Raw genomic sequence first — 20,111 nt, forward strand, 5'->3', positions numbered from 1 at the left:
ATGCCAGGGATTGAACCTGAGTCTTTCTGCATGCAAGTCAGATGTTTTCCCATTGAGCTACAGTCTATCCCAATGGCTAATCCTCTGGAATCAAATGTTGGTATTATTGTTGCTTAGTTCAGGATAGCTACTTACAGCCCAGGTTTCAGACAGGCATTTCCCTCAGCTCTAGTTAGAGATGCCAGGGATTGGACCTGGGGACTTCTGCATGTACCCTCAGCATGGGCTCTTCTGTACAGATTGATTTAGACTGACCTTTCCCAACTGGTGGCTTCTAGATGTTGCTGGACTAAAACTCTCATCATCCCTGACCATTAACTATGCCAGTTGGGGCTGATTTGAGTTGTAGCCCAAAACATCTGGGAGACACCAGGTAGAAGAAAGCTATTTTAGATCAAGAATTTGGAATAGAGGAAAGTGTTAAATCTTCCCAGCCTGAGCATTGCTACTCCAAGCCAATTTGCACTCACAATGTCTGCTTTTCATTAAAAAAAAGTGTTGGAAGAACCAATGTGACATGTAGTTTGGCCTTGAAGGTTAGGAAGCTGTGACATCATTAAGAGATGCAGCAGAGAGTTTCCACTGTGGGTGGGAATTTAAAGTTACTTCATTTATTTATTATAGCACACTAGGCATTATCTCTAAAGTAACTAGTGTGATCTTGCACATGGTCAAGTAATTACTGATTTAGCAGACAGTGGTGGTGGTTTGAAGTCTTACAAATAAGAAGGGCCATACATACAAAGGGGAATGGCTTTAGCTCAGTAGTAGAGGAGTAGCTTTGCATTCAGAAGGTCCCAGGTTTAATGTTCAGGTAGGGCTGGGAATGTCCCTCTGTATGAAATCTTAGACAGCCGGTCTGTATGACCATGGACAATACTGAGCTAGATGGCCCCCTTTGATCAATGGATAGCAATATGACAGCTCTTGCAATGTATGAACAGATTGCTTTCAGACAAAGATTATGTATGGAGAAATATAATGATATTTCAAACATATTTATTGAAACCACAGTGATTCGTGAACTGATGTATACTTGAGGGAAATAATAAGCTCATCTACTTGCATACATATATACTACATAGTTTTGTAACCTTAATTACATTTTATTGTCATTTCGAGATTGTTTTCTTCTGCTTCCTTTTGTTTTTATGGATTTTTTCTTCTTTCCCCCCTTTTCTTTTCTCTTCACTTTAATTCACTGTAAAACTTTTAATAATAGATGCACCAGTGGTCTGATTCAGTATAAGGCAATTTCTTATGTCCCCAAGAAGCTGTGTGCAACTCATCTGATGTCTACCCCATAAATGGTTACTTAGTTAGCAAATTACTTAACAAAACCAGCAGAGATTTTGTGCACACATTAGACATCAAAACATATTCTGAGAGGCAGAGAGATGTGCCATCTCTTGCTACTGCTTCCACTTTTATATGTCCTCAGAGATGATCGGGTAACTTATTATCCAACAGTTTCCCCAGCTTACTGTAATCACTTCTGTCTGTTTGAAATTATTAACATGCATGAACATGAACGGTAAGAACAGAAGGTTTTTACACATTTTCCTCCAAATTTACTGAAGACACTTTAGCACCAATTAAATTGGAAGCCCTTCAGTATTTAGATTAACAACAGGCAACACACAGTTCAGTTTAACCTAGGAGGTTATCCTTATTGTTTTCCAAAAGGCAATTGATCCAGTTTCCGATAGTGAAATCTAACACAATTCCCCACCTGCTTCACAAAAACCTCCTTCACAATACAGCATCATGCCGGAAAGGCATGAGTGGAAATGATGGCGGCCTGCAGCCTGAGGACATCCCTCTCTTGTTTACCATAGAGGGATTAGCTCAGTGTTTAGAATTTAAAGGAGGGAAATGATAAAACTAGCAAAAGGTAAACTAACTCACCCCATCCCACTTCTGTGACATATTTCATTGGATTCAATCACAGACTAACTGATTTAGAAAAGTGGCAAGCTGAATTTAAGATTGTAAAAATGAGATATCGAGAACTGATATGGGCAGTTTTGTCCACTCCTGTTGGTAAACACACATTTTACATGGCAATATTATGCCGATGCAAACCAGCCTTAAAACATTTCATTGACCATAAGAGAGAACCAATCACATAGCCCTCTTAAGTGCCGCCTTATAATTTATCAACTAATCATGTAGGGTTCTATTCTTGCTTAAGAAACCACTGTCTGGTAAGTACAGTGGTACCTCAAGTTACATGCGCTTAAGGTTACATACACTTAAGGTTACATACTCTGCTAACCCAGAAATAGTGCTTCAGGTTAAGAACTTTGCTTCAGGATGAGAATAGAAATCGTGCTCCAGCGGCACGGCAGCAGCAGGAGGCCCCTTTAGCTAAAGTGGTGCTTCAGGTTAAGAACCATTTCAGGTTAAGAACGGACCTCCGGAATGAATTAAGTACTTAACCCGAGGTACCACTGTATGTCAAGCAGTTTTAAAAATAATGTTCTTGAGATCTTCTACATTACAGATCATTACTAGTAAGACAGCATGTGGGTTTATCTAGCCAGCATGCCCACACTGAAAAATTCAAGTTGTACTTTATGCAGCGACTAATAATAATAATAATAATAATAATAATTTATTATTTCTACCCTGCCCATTTGGCTGGGTTTCCTCAGCCACTCTGGGCAGTTTCCAGCAGAAGATTAAAAATACATTAAAACATTAGTCATTAAAAACTTCCCTAAACAGGGCTGCCTTCAGATTTCTTTCTTTCTTTCTTTCTTTCTTTCTTTCTTTCTTTCTTTCTTTCTAGAATGTAGGCTTGCCATATGTCAGGAAAATTCCTGACACCTCCTTGTTTTCAGGTGTAAAAATGGTATCAGGGGGAATTTTGCCGATGTATGGCAATGCGATAGAAAAAGCAGTGGAAACAGTTTTGGGGGGAATTTCACTTTTCAAAATATGGTTTGTGAATTTATCCTTAGCCTGAAGGTACAACTGGCCACTGGAACTAAATGAGGTATCTGGTTGAGCCACATTGATAGATTTAGTTCCTGTTAAAAGAGGCCCCTTCCAACTACTGCAGACAGAGAGACTGCAAATCTCTAGAGATTAGAATTGCCCTTGTAGTAATTTCACTCATATATAGCAGTGATGATTTTTATATAGCTTTATTTGATATCCCTAGTACAAAAAAGAATGTTGCAGCAAAGATGTTACTCACATGTTAACAGATATCATTTTGAAGTGGTAATTACCCCCTATAATTGATTCAAGGAGAAATCACCACCACACTATGGATTCAGGTATCTAGAATAGGCTTACCCAGAGTTATCACCCAAACCTTATAAGGATATTATTCTTGAGAGACACCAGATCAAGGCATTGGGGCACAATCCTTATCCCTATCCATTAATATCACTTTTTTCTTTCTTTCTTTTTTTAGTTTGGCTGTACTAGCTCAGGTTGCGATAGATGATACTTTCCACCTGTTCACTTTGACAGCTAACCAAAAATGTTCTGCTACTAACAACAATGCTAACTATTTGTCTCAGCTAACTGACCTTTCCTCTAGCTAGGAAACAGTCATCTCTTTGTTTCAAACATATGAGCCTTGCAATCCAGGGTGGCTGGGGCAACACAGTTAGATGCGTGGCATATAAATAATAAAATTATTATTAACAATATTATTATCATTCTGGCTGACTTATACTAAAACAACTTTCTAAGGTCTAACATAAGCAATTGATACAGAAATGTATAGTCAAAAACTATTATTGATTATGCATGTTTACAGCACCAACACCATCAAGCAGGAAGAGACCTCAATATTCTTCCCTTCCTTGTGCATCTTCTCAACTTCCTTATTTATATACAAAATTAAATGATGATGATGATGATACAGGTTCCAGTACTTGACATTTTTGTGAAGCTGCTGGGGGCTCAGGACCACCAGCAGGCTCCACAGTTGGCAGTGTCCTTGACCAGTCTTTAGCTAGTATTCCAATACAAAGATATTGTTTTAATTTCCCATAATTCCCTGAGTGACACACCATTAGGAGTGCTATGAGGACTCAGAACGTCAGCCCCTTCAGAACCCTGCCACTGCCCACTGCTATCACAGCCAACAGGTGACCCTATGGGTCCAGGGTAACGCATTGATGGTGGTGGGTGGCACTGTGGTCTAAACCACTGAGCCTCTTGGGCTTGCCGATCGGAAGGTTGGCAGTTCAAATCCCCGTAACGGAGTGAGCTCCTGTTACTCCTGTGCAAGTAGATAAATAGGTACCACTACAGTGGGAAGGTAAACGGTGTTTCAGTGCACTCTGGTTTCCGTCACGGTGTTTCATTGCACCAGAAGTGGTTTAGTCAAGCTGGCCACATGACCCAGAAAGCTGTCTGTGGACAAACACTGGCTCCCTTGTGTCATGGTCTGGGTTATAGGCAGTTTGAGTCCCAGCTTGGTACATCGGGGCCAGGGTAGAAGTCAGGAAGTAGGAAACAGCAGTCCAGGGGCAGCAGTCCACGGTCAGTAGTCCAGGGATCAGGAAGTCAAGAGTCCATGAATCAGAAAACCAGGAGTCCGGAAGCCAAGAGTCCAAGGGTCAGGAAACCAGGAGTCCGGAAGCCGAAGCAAAGCTAGGTGGGTAGCGTGTTGCTGTGGCAAAGAGCCAGAGGGAAATGCTGGCCTTATATACCCCTCACGGCCCTTGCCACCAGGTGCTATGAGTCTTCTGTCAAGCCCCACCTGTGCGGCCGCACCTTGCCCTTCCAGGCCAAACTCAGGAAGGCCCCAGTCCTGCAAGGCACTACCAGTCACAGGGCCTGGCTCCTGTACGCACTGCTTACATCTTGGCCTGAAAGCGAGATAAGCGCCGTAACCCCATTGTCACCTTTGACTGGACTTAACCATCCAGGTATCCTCTACCTTTTACCTTTATTGATGTAGGGGGGGGACCACTAAAAGTACTGTGCTGAATACCCCCTAAATTTTAGGGGTTAAGGTTAAAGCTCATTTCAGGGTTTAGGACTTAAAACAGGGGTTGGCGGATTACAAAATATTTGCAGATATTTTGGCAAGTAGATTTAAAAGAGTTCTTAATGAAGTAATTCATAAAGACCAGGCAGGCTTTCTCCCAGGCAGACATATGTTTGCAAATACTAGGAACATTATTGACGTTTTGGAACTTTTGCAAACAGATATAAATACAAAAGCAGTGTTAATTTTCATAGACGCGGAGAAGGCCTTTGACAATATTTCTTGGAAATTTATGAAGGGAAATTTGAATGAAATGGGAGTGGGACGGGGGTTTGAGAATGGGATTGACGCAATATATTCAGAACAAAAGGCTAAACTAATAGTTAACAATGTGGTCACAGAAGAGTTCAAAATTGAAAAAGGAACACGACAAGGCTGCCCGATTTCCCCTTTGTTATTTATTTCGGTTCTGGAGGTGCTCTTGAACTTGATCAGAGGGGACCGGTTGGTGGAAGGGATTCAGGTCGGAGCGAAACAATACAAATTGAAAGCTTTTGCAGATGACCTAGTTTTGACTCTGCAGGAGCCAGAATCTAGTACGAAAAGAGTATTACAACTGATACAGGATTTTGGTCGGGTGGCAGGATTTAAATTAAATAAACAGAAAACTAAAGTGTTGGGAAAAAATTTGACAGATACAGAGTCGGAAAGGTTTCAGAGAGAAACAGAACTAACTATGGTTAAAAAAGTAAAATACCTAGGGGTAAACATAACAGCAAAAAACCTGAGTCTATTTAAGGATAATTATGAAAAATGTTGGTCTGAAATTAAGAGAGACTTGGACAGTTGGACAAAATTGAAGCTTTCTTTGTTAGGCCGAATTGCTGCTATCAAGATGAATGTATTGCCAAAAATGTTGTTTTTGTTTCAAACATTACAGATCGTGGACAAAACGGAGTGCTTCCGGAAGTGGCAGAAAGATATATCCAGATTTGTCTGGCAGGGCAAAAAGCCCAGAATTAAGTTTAAGATATTAACAGATGCGAAAGAAAGAGGGGGCTTTGCCCTGCCAGACTTAAAGTTGTATTATGAAGCCGCAGCTTTTTGCTGGCTAAAAGACTGGCTACTTCTCGAAGACACTGACGTGTTGGACTTGGAAGGTTTTAACAATGCTTTTGGTTGGCATGCATACCTATGGTATGACAAAGTTAAGATCAATAAGGCCTTTAAGAACCATATTGTCAGGAAAGCAGTGTTTAATGTCTGGACAAAATACAAAGACTTACTGGAAAATAAAACTCCAAGGTGGCTCTCACCTCTGGAGGCTAAGGCCCTAAAAAGACCCAATATGGAGGCTAAATGGCCAAAATATTGGGAAATATTAGAAAAAGATGGAGACAATTGGAAATTGCAGAGTTTAGAGAAAATGAAGGATAAGGTGCGAGACTGGTTACATTATGCTCAGATTAAAGAAGTTTTTAAAAATGATAAAAAGTTAGGGTTCCAGGTGGAGAAATCGAAGTTAGAAACTGAATTGTTAGAACCAAAGACTAAGGTATTATCTAGAATGTATAACTTGCTGTTAAAATGGAATACACAAGACGAAATGGTCAAATCGGTTATGATAAAATGGGCACAGGACATTGGGCATAACATTATGTTTGAGGACTGGGAAAGGTTGTGGACCACTGGGCTGAACTTCACCGCATGTAATGCTCTGAAGGAAAATGTAATGAAAATGATATATAGATGGTACATGACCCCAGTTAAACTTGCCAAAATATACCATTCGTCTGATAATAAATGTTGGAAATGTAAAGAAAACGAAGGAACATTCTTTCACCTCTGGTGGACATGCCCTAAGGTGAAGGTCTTCTGGGAAATGATATATAATGAGCTGAAAAAGGTATTTAAGTATACCTTCACTAAGAAACCAGAGGCCTTCCTTCTGGGTATTGTCGGCCAGAAGGTGTTAAAGAAGGACCGAACATTCTTTATGTATGCAACAACGGCAGCAAGGATACTCATCGCAAAAAACTGGAAAACTCAAGATCTACCCACACTGGAAGAGTGGCAGATGCAACTGATGGACTATATGCAACTGGCCGAGATGACAGGCAGAATCCGTAACCTGGGAGAAGAGAAGATGGAGGAAGACTGGGAGAAATTCAAGAAGTATCTACAAAAACATTGTAATTTGGTTGAATGCTAAGAAGGATGCTAGATTATAAAAAACTGGCCACCACTAAATTAGATTTGAAATTTGATGATAAGTGAGACTAAAGAAAATATAAAATTTTTTGGAAGAAGTGCTAGATTATATTTGAATGAGTGGACATGAGATTGTAAACAAGTTGATAATTTGTTTGGAAAAAACTTTTAACGATGTAAATGGGAGCGGGAGACGTGAGGAAGTCCAAAGAAGTGATGAAATTATGTCTGTGATAGAAGTAAGACTGTTTATTATTTGTGCATTTATATTTAAAAACTTTAATAAATATTTATAAAAAAAAAAAATAAAACAGGGGTTGGCAATGTGTGGCCCATGGGCTGGATGCGGCCCATGAAGACCGTTTTACTGGCCCATGAGCCACCCTGAACCCACTCGGCGAGTCCCCCGCACGCTGCGCAAAACCGGCACAGTGTGGGATTTGCCAAGCGGCGCAAAAATTGCGCCTGCACACACACAGATACTGGAAATTGCATCTGCGCAGACGTGATTTTCGGAGTCTGGGCATGCACAGAAGCAATTTCTGGTGTGGGGACATGTGCAGACGCGATTTTCGGCATCGTGCAACGCCAGTCTGGCCCACGGACAATCTCCGTGGGAATGATCCAGCCCATGGTTGGTAAACCTTGCTGACCCCTGACCTAAAACCTGGAGCCAGCACTGCCAGTACCTCCATTTTCCACAAGACCCTTATTTCCACAGGGTGCCTTAGTTCTGCAGCTGCTATTCTGAGCGTTTTGACTGTTCTCCTGGCTTCAGAGCCACAGACTGAGCTGAACAGATTGTGAGCCTGAAAACTTTTTAAATGTGTGCTAATAAAACTCAAAGTGCATTTTGCCTGGGGTATCCCAAAGGCAACATACAGCTATTATGCTTTGAAATCATTTCAGAACAGAAAACAAAGTCATACTTCTCATAACGTAGGTATTGTGGTATCCTTGGAAACAAACGGTTTAGGAAGTAGAAGATGAAAGGGGAATGACTCTCAGCATTGACCTATACTAAAAGCAGGTGGACTCTTGTCATTTTCTATTAAGCCAGGAGTCAGCATTTTAGTGCTCCTGCCTTGTTTTCTGAGGAGGAATTTCAGAATGCAACATTTTTTAAAAATGTTGCTATTCCATGTATTATTTATTTAGAGATTTATTGGTCTCTCATTAACAATTCACTGGGCAGTTCACACACAATTCAAGCAGTAACAACATTAAAACACAAAAAATCAATACAATATCCACATAATAACCAGTGAAAGTACTGTAGCATAAAATCATTCACTATACCATATGAAACGTGGGGGTTTTTTTGTACACATTACTTAAAAGCAAAGATAGCAAGGAGAGAGAACAGAACCAAACACAGGAAGATATCTATTGCTTAGATATTTTTAAGGAGGCAACTAACAAATATAACTAAATATTATTCTAATGGAAAAACAATACTTCTGATTAAATCACTGTATTTCTTAAGCATTAACATTTCCCAGAAGGTTTATTTGGGGGGAGGGGGTTATTGCTTGAGACCACAGTGCAAAGACAGGAGTGTTAATGCCTTCTATCATCATCCACTACTGAGGTACTGAAGAACGTTCCCTTTGAGCTGTTATTAGCCCAAGGAGAGAAGCTCCCATTGATGACAACAGAAATCTTCCTTCCTTCCTTCCTTCCTTCCTTCCTTCCTTCCTTCCTTCCTTCCTTCCTTCCTTCCTTCCTTCCTTTTAACAATCTAAAAGTGGTGACTTTCATTGGTATTGCAGAGGGAGGGGGGGAGTGGTGAGATGTTTGAGTTGCCAGTCCATTCCCCTTTCCCTCTTTACTGGCTTTATAAGTTGGCTTTCACATAATTAACACAATGTGTAGCTTGATCCCAAGTCTATCGGCAAGACAGATTACACTGGTTCTGCAGCATTGTTGGGCAGGATCTGATCAGATACGGAACAATGGCATTTTACCACTGTACTGTTGAGAGTGATTTAACTTACGGTCTGTGTGGTTTGGGAGCTGAACAGTCAGGGAAAAAATGCTTTCCAGGATTGTAAAGACTGCGGAGAGAATAATTGGGTACACTCTTCCCACCTTGGATCAAATCTATGCTTCCAGGTGCCATAAGAAAGCTGCAGAGATAGCGCAGGATAGTGCTCACCCCACTAGAAGAAGGTACAGGGTTATAAAGACTAGGACTAGCCCCCTGAGAAACAGTTTCTATCCAAACATGATTTTGGTTTTAAACGCAGTGTAAGGAGTCTCTATGGGAGTATATTGTATTTAAAAATGGGGTATCAGAGTTTTTAGGGGGCTAACCAGGTTGGGATAGCTGGGATAGCAGGCTTGTTGGTTTTTGAATGTCTTATGTAGATTTTTCAATTTTGTTGTTCTGTATGGGACAATGACAATAAAGATTATCTTATCATATCGTATCGTATTGTATAACTGGTGTAAAAATCTAAGTGTGCTCGGTTCAAATTACTTATGGATTTGAATTAAACATTTTAAAATTTATTTATTGCATTTATCTTGTCATTTTCCCTACTGATTTCAAGCAGCTTACATGTTCCTTCCTCCCTTTAAGCTACAGAATAAACCAGAGTGATAGATTTGGCTGAGAGATAGTAACTGATTGAAGGCCATCTTATGGCTTTCATTGATGAATGGGGATTTGGACTGCAAGCTCCAGTCCCATACAAACTTATTTGGGAGTAAATCTAATTGAACTCAGTGGGGCTTACTTCTAGTAGACTTGCATAGGCTTCTGCTATCTATCTCCACTGTATCACACTGCCTCTCAAGGATGGTCCCTTGCCAGTGTCTTTGGGTCTTTCAGCACACATCAAATGCCATAAATCTCTTGCTGTGTACCTGAGAGCTTATAGTATATAATTAGCTACTTTTATCTCACAAGTAAAAATTTTAAATCACTTAAATCCTACCTTAGAGACAAAGCTTGTTCTTCACTGTAAACTCAATTGTCAAGAAACACAGCTTTTTCATAGGGTTTTCCAAACCATTACTATGGATTAGAATCCCCACTGCGCATAAACATGCACTGAAATGGTGGAATCTCCCTGTTATTACAAGCGTGGGTATGAGTGTAATGGGCGGTAAAGCTAAAAAGGTAGTAAGTGATGACTAATATGCCATTATCATCAGCAGGTGGTCCCTAGTTCTGAAGATTACTCCTTACCTGAGTATCTTCCTGGAGCAATGTAAGATTTCATCCATTCATTATCTCACTCACACAGGCATCTGGACGGCATGTGTGCTTTAGTTAGTCATTTAAATATGTATCTTGCTATGCTTTTAGCTGTTGCAAGCCATCATGAGTGTAAGATGGGTTAAACCTGGGGAGGGGGCAATGAATATAATTTGGAAAGAGAGAGGGAGATTATTAATATATACATATTGCAGGCAATACAACAATTTCTGTAAAACTCTGGTCAAATATATGCTGAGAGTGGGGACTTTAGAACCTGGGAGAAAAATATTGGGTCTGAACTTGGATGAACTTCTGTGGCTTGTGCCCATCTCTTATCAAAACCAATTAATCCAAATGCTAATTTAATTTGATACGCCAACACAGTGCTCTGGGAAATATAGCAGTAAAGCTGGTTTTTTAATCTGCCAATTGTCTGTGTAATCAGGCTATGTTTAATAGAAGTACTGCTCATTTGCAAGCATAACCTTGTATGAACCGAAATTTGATGACATTCTATCACCCTCTACCACACTGACTAACTTCTTGTTCCCCATACATGCCCAGGGATTCCAGAGGGGTTTCTCAGTGGAGCCATTACTATATTACCGAGAGACAAGAAACATGCAGTGCAAACCTATCTATGTCTTCTCGATGCTACTGAGCAAATGGAACTAACCTCCAGGTAAGTGGTATATGGGATTGCATCCCTTCATCTCAAAACAATCACCATTTCAACCAATTGTTGTGATTTATCACCATTTCAACCAATTGTTATGATTTAAATTTCAGGGTTTGTCTCCTTTTGTTTATCTGGCCCATGCCCTCATTCTGCCCCCAAAGGGAACGACTCCCTTTGATGTTGCCCCTTCAGTGGCAGACTGGCTTTATAGTGCTGCCCCAACAGCTGGTGTCCTAGCTAGGGCAGCAGGTGGTCTATTTCAACCCAATACTGATGTTCTGTGTCTTATTTCTACCATTGGCATGCACATGAGTCTGCAATTCTTGCACTTCAGGAGGTTGGAGAAGAAAACCCATGGGATCCTTTCCAACACGATAATTCTATGATTCTGTGTTCAGAATTCAATATACTACAGGTCCTGAGACATAATCTAGTTAAGTCTTTCCATGTGCATATGGTCTATACGTGTGGGGGGATGTGGGTGTGCTCTATGTCCTGATGTGAAATGGATGTCCTATGTGCTGGAGTGAGTATAGGGTTGCTACATCCACTTTGTTTTGGCTACAGCTGGAATGCACATAAAGTTTATGATATGCTCTGGAAGATCATTCCAGAAACAAATAGGGAGAGGCATGAGAGAAAGAGTAGAAATATTTGATAGAACACAAGAAATTGTATCCTAACGAGAAGAAGGCACATGGACAGGCTGAACATAAAAAGATCAAGCAGTGAAATGGGTTCAATTTAATAAAATGGCTTAAAATTGGGTACAAAACATTTAAACATTTGCAGCCTGTAAAAATAACAAAAAGAAGTAATATAATCAAAATTACCAACCAGACAAAGAACTTTAAGCAGGAAAATTTAAAGCAAATTGAGGACTAAAGCGTAATCCTGTACTCTCACCCCTGGAGATAATCTCGTTGAATGCAATAGGACACCACCATCAAAGGTGATAGAAGGGTGGTCAAAAAGCCAGACTTAATACAGTGAGACATTCTTGAAGACTGTCTTCTTGCAGTGGCAGGGCGGAGGGAAATTGAGTAAAATATTACAAAGAGAGAAATTACACAGCTTTGCAATAGAATCAATCTGGTGGGATACAGAAAAGAGTCAAAGATTATTATCAAAATAATTCAGCATACTGTGGCAGATCAACAATTGTCCCCATTTTATTTTTCTTTCTTTCTTTACTGAATGCCAGGAACCTGTAAAAGAGCCTTCTTGGAAGCACAGCAATGCCACCCAGCTCCAGATATAATTACTTCAGTTCAAAACTCTTTTGGACCAAATGATAATTGCCTTCTCTAATGTTAATGGAACAGATAATCTTTTTATTGTATTTGTCTCTAGAAGACTACTTTTTTTGTGTGTGAGCTAAATGGAACAATTTTTAGTAAAACATTTCCACATGCTTTTAAAATGGCAATTTCCACAGAACCTAAGGGATATTAGTCCATTAAAAGGCAGGCAGATTGGACTATGCACATTAATGATAGATGAAATGTTTTAGCATTTACCAATTTATTTTCTGCAACTAGCAAATATATTTAAACAGTAAAAAAAAAAATGTTCTTAATGAGTTCTGTTGAGTGTTTTAGTGCCATCCTAGAATTTTAATGCTGAAAGATTCCTGAACTTTCCACATTCATATCATTTTCTGTCTTTAAGTATTCTCTACAAAAGTTGGAGCTAATGTATTGTGTGCAAATCATGAAGTATCTTTCTTAAAGGGATATTATCCTCCAAAACATAGCTATCCACACTGAGATGTTATCCTGCAACCCCCACGGTTTATGTTACAATTTAATTTAGCAGAGGAAATAAAATTTCTTGGAAACTTCTTATTACCGGTAAATTGACTAAAAAATCATTTCAAAATGAGACTACCACCCTTCTCCTAAATATGTCTGCTTTACATGTGGGTAAAGAGTATCAGTGGTTTCTATGCTACCTTCAGGATTAGAGGCAGAATACATGCCTCTCTTGAATATGAGATGCTGGGGAACTACTGTAGGTGAGGGCTGCTATTGCCCTCCTGCTTGTGAGATTCAGTCTGATCTAAAGAAAGTCTGAAAGGAGGTCTCACTGAGTTCAATGGGAAAACATGTTTGCCCAGGTTAAGGTTGATGGCAACATTTATGGAGATATGAAAACATGGACAGGGAGAATGGGTTTGTACCTCCCCATCCCCAATGGCTTCCCACAACCATCATGCTCATATTCCCAAATATGTCATGTGACAGAATGAGTACATGGTGAGGAGGATTTCCACTTCTTGTAGCATGTGGCTCGGCACATTTGCTGGTGTCTTCTGAAGCTGCCATCTCTGCATGTGGGCATCTTTTTTTCATTCCTGCTGCATGTCTATATGTCACATTGTAGACTAGATTTATGGCACTCTATGCAATTTACGTTCTGTACAATGTATTATCTATACAGTCTTGATGTGTAGTTGATTATGTCTTGTGATGGGCAATAGGATTTGACAATAATTTGGTCTTTTCCAGATTCAGTATTAGGATCAGCCCAACACTGTTGCTATAGAATGTTCCCTGCAGTTAAAAAGTACTGCCTGTATGATATCTTCTGGGCACATCTGCTTTCTTGTCTCTCCTCGATGACCATGCAAATGTCCAGAAAATCAACATTTGGGGTAATCACTATGAATTAGATATGGTACAATATGGTTTTCAGTCAAGCAATGATCATGAATCATATTCTGAGCAGAGAAGTGTGTTAAGGTGCGTGGCAAATTAAATCTTGAATAGTGGGGGTACATGCACTTCAATTTATTCAAATACCTGTACGCTTTTTTCCTGGGGAACTGAGGTTAGAGAAAAATAGTTCTACAGAATGGCAGATCCATTTTCCCTGCTCAGAGCAAGTGTTACTAATTTGATGTATTACTGGTGTGTTTGTGTTTAAAACAACAACGACGACAACAATGAATGCGTTTTAAATTGTACTGATTGTAAACAATGCTTTTAACAATAAATAGGCAAAAATCAGCAGTCAGTTCACAACTTTGTACATGCTATAATGGTTTGTTCACTGCAAAATTGGGATGTTGCTGAACATTCCATGTTCTTTCACTGAGCTAGTCAGTGTGCAGTGCTTTACAGCTGAAAGTGAAAAACAGTATAGATACTGCTATGTTTTCTGTGTAGAAATTGACTATTTCTCTTTTCCCCAGGGATGGAGTCAGTGCTCATGGAATAATGTCTCATATTTCTATTATTGTGCATTGCTTATTGTAGAAAAACTCCCATGGCTGAAAAATCAAATTAATTCCTATTTTTGACACTGGGCTTTTCTTTGGCTTTGTACATAATACCTAACAGCCAATTATCCTAAATGGTGCTATTCACTAAAAACAATAGCTCAGTCCAAATTCCACCCATTAGAAGAAAGAAGCGTGGCAGAGCTCAGTTTCCCAAACTGCAAAGTTTCTTTAGAACAATGCAAAAACTCAGTGGTGCGAAACAAAATTTTATCATAATAGAATGGTGGGGCCCTGAGACTTTTGAGATACAACCTGCCACTTTGAACCTATTGGGGCACTGAAGTTTAATCAATTGTGCAAAGGCATATACAGCCTGTATTTAAGGAGCCATTCAAAAAACCAAAAAATAAATAAATGGAGAACAGTAAAAAATGTCTGAAGCTTGATGTTTGCTTGTAAATTGCATTGTGAGCTAACTCAATGTGCCAGGACTTTTAAAATGGTGATGCAATGATTGATGCCACATTAACTGCATGACTACATAGTATGGGGATCAAAACTGTAGAAGCTGTAGAAGGGTAAAGATCTATAAGGTTACGTACTTCATCTTCCTGCCAATACCGCATTGTGCCCACGGCAATTTTTTTCTCTTGTGCATTGCCCAGTCTCATTTGAGAGACTTATCTGCTTTATTTTCCTGACCCGTAGACTTCCCAGTGTTTTTCTTTCTGCCAAACTTATGACATGTACAGTGATTCTGAGCAAAGCATTCAAGCTTGTCTTGCTTGTTTATTTGTTCAGACTATATACACTCTTTACACAAAAGTCCCAGAGCGATTTACATAACAATGCTTTAAATTACACACAAAATCTGCTCAAGTGATATAATAATAAAAAAACTACAGTATGTTCAATACATGGAAGAAAAATACTACAAAACAATCCAATTTGTCAGCAGCTTCTAGACAACATTCATAATATTTTTTGAAGTCTAATGCATTTCCTGGATGTGGGCACAGTCTCAAGGAAGTTATACTGCTTGTCCAATCCTCAATGAAATTTCTGGAAAAACATGGTGATCCATTTTTTTTTCACTGGGGCTTGCACAGGGGACTTGGTCCTGCATTGACACATTCTTTTTATTGAGTACAAAAATATTACTGATAATCTAAGTCTTCCCTTTTCTATTCTGCCTTGCCATAACCCCATGAGAGATAAAAGTCTGGCTTCTGTTTCCTCAAGCATTGTACCAGTATAATCTTACCTTCTTTTGTGCTAATGATTTGTGCTGAAAACTAATTTTGGATTACTTTTAGGAAGTATTTTTTTCCTGTTAGAAAAAAAGCAAGCTTCTGGGAAAAAGCACACAAACACCTGAAGGCCACTGCAGTCCTATTGTGATAAAAACACTATTCTGAAGCTTATTAATGAATCTCACTGCAGTAATAAGGGTTGGAATGGGTTGGAGCAAAGAAGTAATACTTAAAAATGTATGTAGAATATTGAAAGCTGGAGAAAAAGCCATTTTTAGAGCAGATGAAATTTTGAGATTTAGCAAACCCTTATGATTTAGTGATGACACATTTAAATTGTATTGGATTTAATACAGCATTTTTTTGAATAGGAAAAAACCAGAATAGAATGTGCAGAAAGAGGCAATGAAATCCTCTGTTGTTTCACCCATCTTGCTGATGGAAGCTCCTGAGGAGAAATCAAATATGTTGGGGCATGTATTTGATGGAACTGCTGTGCCAAAGAACATTCAAACAGAGTCCAAATAGGCTTTTAATAGCTATTGTCTGTTCCAGAGGCATAATCCATCTTGAAGTCTTGATGCTTTGAGAAAGTGTATGTGCTTAAGAAGCTACATGAATAAAAATAATATTCTTTCCTGTATCCTTAGCTTATACTGTTGTTGTATCGGCGGACCCAGGCACTGAAGTGTGTGACAAACCAGGAGAAGAAATGAGACATGGATGGTGTGGGTTAAAATAGGCCACAGTTTTTATTGATTACAGATGCAAGTAGGCTCTGCCAAAGGCATTGGGTATGTATTCAACATCAACCAACTCACCTGCTAGTTGATCAATATGTCAATATGGTGGGTTCATCCTAGTTTAGCGTTCACCCTACGACATAAATAAAATAGGATGTCCCCATCAGGGCCACCATTTGGGAGGAGTGCTTTGGCCCATCGGCTGCCACCTAGGCCCCCAGACAGAGAGACCCCTTCTGGACCCCTTAAACGGGGTACCCAATGGACTGTGGATCCAATCCAATGCCTAATCCACATCCTGAGTTGACCTGCACTGTGGCCGACTCACCACCAAGCCACTCACATCTGCAACCAATCCCCTGGCCAGATACATCAACCATACTTCATTCCCTGCTGATGACTAGTGCACCCCATCCAATCTGAAGAACATGTCGTCGGACAACAGATGCCAGAGTGCCAGTTTACTCTGCCCCACATTCCAAAAACTGTGTTCATATACTTTCATACCCAATTTATCTACGCCAGCTAGCTCTTCTGTACCGCTCCATAATTGCTTCTCCAAAAGTTACCACCAAATAATGGGCATGCAGGGGTATGTCATGTGCAGGGTCTTCAGGTCTGCTGACACCACCAGCATGAGATTGATGCACTTCTGGGTGCTTAGATCATTCTCACCCAACTATATGACTACACATCTGTAGTGTCCTGAACTTCAGCATACCCAGAGGTGAGTGGAATAACCTGATTAAAAGGAATAGACCAAACAAGAAGGCAGGAGGAGGAGCATTATATATAAAGGATGTGTACACTTGTGAAGAAATCCATGACCTTTTAATATATTCACTGTTGTGGGATAATCAAATACATTGCAAACCAGAATGTTTGATTGCTCTCATCTCATCGTCTAAATTTAAACCCTCAAAATACTAAGGTTGAATTAAAGAACTGGTAAAAGTAGGCAAAAGAAGAAAATGAAAAATGAGGCCAGCCAGTAACTGACCTCATACCTGTGTCAGGTCTCAAGCCACAAACACACCTGACACAATCAGTCAGTGCTGCAGCTGAAAGTCACAACAGCTTGATACTAAAAAGAGATGGGGAGCAAGCAGTGGATGGTGAGAAACAAGACATGATTTTATATACATTTGTAATTTGTAGTACAGGAGAAGCTTTGAGTTCATTTTCTATTTTTAGTAGATATATATTTCTAATGACACATACATACATAGCTCTTTTCCTGCACTGCCAGCATAGGCACAGGGAAGTGAGCTGCAGATGGCAGGAAGCTAATATTTTCAAACTTCAGAGCATACATATAGTTTCTGAGAATCTTATGTGAAGTTAATAAGTCACTTTCCCATAAATTAGGCTTACAGTCTAAGCTATTTTATTGTTTCTTGAGATCAAAATATATGAAGAAGGCTTACACCTACTTACTAATTTATTATCCCTAAACATGCCAAAGAGACCTAAGCAAGGAGACACATGCATGCTTTCTAGATAAGGCAAGCTTTAAATTTAATTTGACAAGTCCTAATCCTCACATTAATCCATCACATTTTATATCATAACATCCTTCTAGTCAGCTCATCATGTTTACACATTCCTTAACCCCAAATTTATTGACCATTAACTGATCAGCAAAACTTTAAGCACCTTTGTGACCTTGTATGATAGATTGAGCATTCACCAAACTTCATAAAAACCATTAACTATTAGGAGTTTTATGATACAACATTCTTCCCTTGTTGATGGAAGCAATCTATTCAATCTTGAGAATTGACCAGGCAGGTGCAATTTGTGGCCGTGTGATAATGCTGAAATAACTACATCAGGACTCAGTAAAAAAATCAGGTCAAATCTGCATTGACTGCAACAGAAAATGAAATTGGTATGGCAAGAAGGGCAAGGATCCTGCTCACATTCCACCAACCCTTGCTGATGGAATGGTCCATGTTTTTATTGTAATTTGTATTGTTAGCTGCCATTAGAAGAGGATGCTGGGCAAGGTGGGGCGTTGGCCTGGTTAACTGGCTCTTCTTATGTTCTTCCTCCCCTGTTCACATGGAGCTGCCGTTCTGTTTTTCTTTCTTTCTGTGGTGCATGCAATATGCTGGAAATTATAAGAGTCTAGAATGCAATTTAGACAGCTTCGCTTTTGAAAACATTGTTGAAAACACATTTTGGGGACAGAAAAAAAGATAAATCTCATTTGAATTGTAGCTAAAAGCTTTACCTCAATAGGGAAAATAAGCCAACTGAACATTTAACAACCAAGTATTGTTCCCAATGAGTCAAACTCATTTTTACTACAACATTGGGGAGCTATAGAAAATGAATGCAGAAGGAGTTCATGGTTTCCCTAAGCTTAATTAGGTTGTGACATTCAATGTAATAGCTGCAACTGTATTTAGATTCTCTGCTCAGCCTTTTATTTGCTTTTAACCAAGGTTAGTACCTTTGTTTTCCCTCTGCACGTTTCTTCAGCATTCCTCCTTGTCAGAAAAACATCTGCTCTGGCCAAACGTCTGTTCTTTAATAATGGGCTTATCTGTGACTAGCACTGACTTTATAGAAAGAGAGTTCTTGCAGGATCAATTCTATCATGTTAGATACAGATATATATTTGGACCTTTCTTCATTGAACTCTCAGGGATGGTTTAGAATTTAGATGAACTCCCAAGCTTTTCCATTACCAAAGAAAATTGTTATTTGGGGGGGCAAAGTGAGTCCGGCAAATTGCTACCATAGATGTTGCAAAGAATTGTCCATTTCTCCCCACCACCAATGCTTTACTATTCTTTTCTCTTTTTTTCATTATTAAAACATTTCTGTGTCACCTGCATATCAATCTCAAGGCGGTATACAGTAAAATTTAAAAATAGAACATCCACAAGAAAAATCAGCAAAGGCCTGGAAGCATGAATGTGTTTTTAAGTGACACCTATTGCATTCTACCTTAAATCAATTTAATCAGTGCACATAAATTAGATCTATGTAAGTCAAAAGAAAACCTGCCTAATCCTTCCAGCATCTCATGATCCAAAATAAGGCCAGAGTGCCCTTGAGGAAATAATAGGTGCAGTGAAGAATTAATCTATGCTGGAATTTCACTGTGGGCAAACCCAGTATCCAATGTGTAAATTATCTTAAAAAACAAGCAAGAGTATTTTTCCACATTGTAGTAACAACCTTTTGAGTCTCTTTTGCAGTATCACATGGAAAAGTTGGTAATGCAGGACTGAAGTGGAACAAACAAATGTTAAACTGAAAGTTCATTTTGCATTACAAACATGGAAAATATAAACATATTTTAAAATGTTGCACATGAAAATACTAAGGACAGGGGGCAGGTTATGAATTTTCACAGTGTTCCAAAGCCTTAGCAACTCACACAATTCTACTTACAAAATGTAATGGAAAGCAACTACAAATATAGATAATTTTACATCTGAAACATAATAGAATCTATTGCACACATATTGTGCAAAATGATAGTACAATATTAAATTATATAATAAGTCACCTAATTATAAAGTTTACTGTTATGTTTGGAATTTAGCTATGGTGTCCTTTCCAAACAAGAAAATAAGAGTGTATGTTAATGTTAGTAGAAACTAGTAAAGACAAGCCCCTTCCCACAGCAACGCCTGTTGGCAGAGTATGGCTGTGGGGCTGAACAAAATGGTGTCATTGCAGAGCACCTGACCACTTCAGATGATAGTGTGGTGCTTGGGAAGCTTCCTGGGAAATGAAGAGCTTCAGCGGTAGTCTTGTGATGTCTTGGGGCACTGGATAATAGGGATGTGTGCTGACAACCAAATTCAGTTA

Source organism: Podarcis erhardii (genome assembly GCF_964252035.2).
Source record: "Podarcis erhardii genome assembly, chromosome: 4".
NCBI classification, from domain to species: domain Eukaryota; kingdom Metazoa; phylum Chordata; class Lepidosauria; order Squamata; family Lacertidae; genus Podarcis; species Podarcis erhardii.